Source organism: Euphorbia lathyris, chromosome 8 (assembly GCF_963576675.1).
Source record: "Euphorbia lathyris chromosome 8, ddEupLath1.1, whole genome shotgun sequence".
Classification (NCBI taxonomy): Eukaryota; Viridiplantae; Streptophyta; class Magnoliopsida; order Malpighiales; family Euphorbiaceae; genus Euphorbia; species Euphorbia lathyris.
In genome coordinates this window covers 53,492,450-53,497,236 of record NC_088917.1, presented here as the reverse complement: position 1 = coordinate 53,497,236, position 4,787 = coordinate 53,492,450, and positions in this window count along the sequence as shown.

Genomic DNA, 4,787 nt, shown 5'->3' with positions numbered 1-4,787 from the left:
AATTGTTGTTACCGTTAACACCAAAATGGCTCTTTTGGGGAACAATTTCTGGTCAGCTTCAGACTGTTCCGCCATTCCCTTTCTCTGTTTTCTTCAGGCGTCAGGTTTATCTTCTTGCGTTTGGCTTGTCTTTTTGTGCCAGTTGTCTTTTACCAATAATCCAATGACCCATGTCTCTTGGAATTAGTCTTTTGTGTGTCTTCGAGGTTCCAATTATTGGTGCAGAAGATTGGCAGACTTTGTCCTTTAGTGAACGGATCCTTCATGTTGTCCTGACTGTCACTCAGCTTTATCTTTGGATGTTCAACTTCTGAGCTGAGTTCCTTCTTGGTCAGCTCCGTTCTGTTTAACCGCTTCTGAAGAAATCTTTAACTTTAGTCAGCTTCGTTTTGCTTCTGAGTTCTACTCCACTCCGCTTACATTGAGTTTCTGTTTTGCTCAGCTTTGCTTGTGCTGACTTTTGTCCTGTCTTTACTTTATATATATATTCTTGCACTCAATATTGAACAAACACATTAGTACAATTAAATCAAAGCATTTAAATTTAATTGCCTCTTAATCATGGATGATTTTGTCAAATCAAAATCTTGTGGAAAGGTATTTCAACAAACTCCCCCATTTTGATGTTGGCAAAACACATAATTATGGAACTCAGTTATAAGTTACCCCATGATTGATATTTTTTAAATGACTCCCCCGTAAGGGTTGCACATTTTGTCTTAACTTAATTCTAAACCTTCCAATGTTTAATTGAATTAGTTTTAAGACATTTGTGTATGCTGACTTAGTTAAATATTTTTCTTTTAATTTTAAGTCAGCTTTCAAGTATGTTGTTACTCAGTTTATTACCTGGGTGTTATTGTAACTGAGTATTCTTTACTTCTTATTTGTTTGTTCAATTTTATCGACCAGTTTGAGGAAATTGTACTTGCCATAGATTTAAGCAAAAAGATAAAACTAAACAATAAAGCTAAGCAGAATGTTTCTATGCAAGTTCTAAACAAACAACATTTACTAGACTATATCTAGTTCTACTTCTTCTTTTTCTGAGCCGAGTGATCAGTATGAGCAATTCCTTTGCCTTTCTCTTTACTTCCAGAAGCATTACCTGAAGGCTGAGACTGAGTTCTCCTTGACTTGTCTCCCCCGTTTTGCCATCATCGGGTTTGTAGAGGAAGGTTTCATTTCGAGCTGCAGATGAGAGATAATGGGAGTACCGCTGAAGCCTTTTAGTGCTTTCACCCAAGCCATCAATGATTGGTACACTATCGTCCTGGACATGCCTAGGAACCCGAAGGGAGCTGCTGATCATGCTAAGGAGGTATTCATGGGATTTGCTCAACCAGGTGAGCGAGCTTGTGATCTGACCAAAAGATTGATGGTACAGCTTTAGCAGGGCAGAATCATAAAACATGCGATGGGCATTGTTGATGCGCATTGCCTTCATGATAGCTTGTGAAAAACTCATGAGTTCACTGTTGGAGATTGGATCAACATCCATCTGTGCTCTGTCGATGTTGAGTAGTCTGACTGCTTCACTTAGTTGGTCAATAGTACACTGAGAAGAGGAGGATACTAAGTCACGTGTACTGGTCAGTGTTGGTCCCTGGTAATTAGTTCAAAAGGGGGGTTAGGAACTAATATAACTTTTTCGCGTTTTAATTAAGCTGACTGGAAGTTATTTTTTAGAGTTTATTAACTCAGCCTTTGGTCAGCTTGGTGAGATATATCACAGGATAGCTTCAGTCAGATGTTGACCAAAGTTGTTTCCTTGATAGTTAGGAATTGACACTCTTGGAGGTCAGCTTCTAACTCAGCACCACTTACTTACTCAGGATCAGCTTAGGCAATTTATATGCTGAGTAAATAAAGCAAACAACACATGCAGTTATAAGAGAGAGTTTAGAAATTACTCAGTATCACTTATCCTGGTTCGGCCTCTCTGCCTACGTCCAGTCCCTAGAGTCCTCCGGGCTTTTTGAATCCAATACTGAGCTCTTTAAAGGTAGAGCACAAACCAATTACAAGGCGGTTGAATATGCAAGAGTACCTTCCTCTATTCGTCTACTCAACTCCTACTAAGTGCTACAACCCAGCACCTAGATTTCTCTACCACTGAAATGCTTACAACCAAGCACTCAGCTTTACACTCTCAATATTCCTATTGATCACAGACTTGTTCTTTTTGAACTAAAGAACACTTTAGATGATTACAAATCAATCTAGCATTTACACATAGAATAGAAAAGTCAGTGTAAGATTCTTTTTGTATTTGAGTGCTTTTGAAACTTTCTCTCTTGTATTTTTCTTTCGATACTTCAGTGTATATCCAAGTTTTTCGATTGTCCTTTTATAGAAGGAAATCTGTAGATTTGATCGTTTTGAAATGTCCTAACCGTTAACATCAAAACGGCTCTTTTGGGGAACAATTTCTGGAAAGCTTCAGACTGCACCTCCATTCCCTTTCTCTGTTTTCTTCAGGCATCAGGTTTGTCTTCTAGCGTCTGGTTTGTCTGTTTGTGCCAGTTGTCTGTTTCCAATAATCCAACGTCCCATAACTCTTGGAATTAGTCTTTTAGGTGTCTTCGAGGTTCCAATTATTAGTGCAGAAGATTGGCAGACTTTGTCTTTTAGTGAACGGATCCTTCATACTGTCCTGACTGTCACTCAACTTCGTTTGTTCTTTTCGAATGTTCAACGTTCATGCTGAGTTCCTTCAAGGTCAGATCCGTTCTGTTTAACGGCTCCTGAAGAAGTCTTCAACTTTAGTCAGCTTCGTTTTGCTTCTGAATTTTAACTCCACCCAGCTTCTATTCTGTCATGCTGAGTTCCGTTCTACTCAGCTTCGTTTATGCTGACTTTTGTCATGTCTTAACTTTATATATTTTTGCACTCAATATTTAACAAACATATTAGTACAATTAAATCAAAGCATCTAAATTTAATTGCCTCTTAATCATGGATGATTTTGTCAAATCAAAATCTTGTGGAAAGGTGTTTCAACAGTCAGCTCAGCATGAAGCTTGGTGAAGCATTGTTGAAGGTCGGCAGAGGTGGCAAACTCAGCATTGCCAGGTGAACTTGATTTGGTCATCTCAGCATTCAGCTTGGTAAAACAATCATGCAACTCAGTATGGGCAGTGGCGCTAGATTTGGTCAGTTCCGCATTTAACTTAACAAAATATTCTTGCATTTCAGTTGAAGTTGCATACCCTGGATTGACTGCCGACAATTTTTGAACTTGCCCTTCAAGTGAATTCATATGGGTTGCCATTGTAAGCATCAGTTCGGTCAGTTTTGCTATTTGCCCTTGATTCGGTTGCTGAGTTTGAACCGTAGTGATAATGCTAACCAGATCCTTTAGTCCTCGAAGTTCATTCAGAAGCTGAGTAATACCTGACAGGTGGGAGGACTCAGCTTGAGTAGATTGGTGACCATCAGCTTGAGTAGTATTGAAATCTTGAAGCAAGGACTGAGCAGAAGCAATGACACGTCGGCCAGACTCAGTAGCATTCAAGTATGCAAATTTAGCAGCATTAGACTCAGAGGCTGGTACTGAGTTTGATGGTGGGGGAGGAGTTGGCTCTCTGCCAGATTGAGTACCTTGATTGGTACCTGGACTTTGATTGATTGGATGAGCTGAGTCATCAACATGTTGTATTGGAGGTGGAGTTTGATTAGACAAGTTAGTCTGCGCAGCTTGGAGAGGTGAAGTTGAAACAGAGGGTGTGCCACCTTGAGTAGCTTGGATTGGATCGTCAGGGTTTTTGGCTTGTTCCTCATCCTGAGTAACAGAGGCTTGTTTTTCTATAGGATTTTCTGGTGGTGACTCATTCTCATTAGAGAAGTACTGGAATTGGATTGTAGAGAGGTCAGTTTCAAGCTCATCAATAGGAAAGTCGTCCACGAGATCAATTTGTTTTTGTGCCTTCTTTTTTAGTCTTCGCCGTGTCTCAGCTCTTGGCGGTGAAGGATCAGCTTGAATACCTTCACTGGACTCAGTAGCAACTGTCTCCTCTTCTACAAGTTGCTCAACTTGACCCTCAATAGCATCACTTTCTCTTTCTCCCTGCTCAACATCATCCTGAGATTTCTCAACATTGGTAGGTTCTTCCTGCTCAGTATTAAATTCTTCCTCAGCATGAGTTTTATCTGCAACTTGTTGCTCAGTTCCTTTCTCAGCTTCCTGCTCTTGTTCAGCCCTTTGCTTAGTTTCTTTCTCAGTGTCCTTTTCTAGGTCAGTTCCATGACCTTGGGTGGATACAATCCAATCTATCGGATTAGCTTCAACTGGTTTTAAGGAATTACCCTTCTTCCTTTTCATTAAAGGGGATTTAGGAGTTTCCTCTTCATCCTCAGGCTCTTCTTGCCTTTTTCTTTTCTCTGCTAACTCAGCTTGCTTGTTAGCCTTGTCAGCTTTAGCTTTTTCCTGAGACACAAGTCTCACCTTTTTAGGGACAGCATGGATGTCTTTAGAGCAGGTTTCAAGAGCCTTCCTCTTCTTCTTCTTCTGCTCAGGCTGAGCTATCTTAGGGGACTCAGTTTGAGTCTCCACTTCTTTTTCAGGTTCATGTTCAAGCTCAGCATCTGGTTGCTCAGCTTCTTCATCTTCCTCAGCATCTCCAGCTCCTTCATATCCTTTCAAGGGTTGATTATATAACAGTCCATCCAGCAGGACTGCAGTGATTTCACTCCCTAAGCTACTTATTTCATTTACTGTCTCTATCTGCTTGTCCTCAATAATTTTTGTAATGAGAGAGCCCAAGCGGAGTTTCTTACCACTTCGT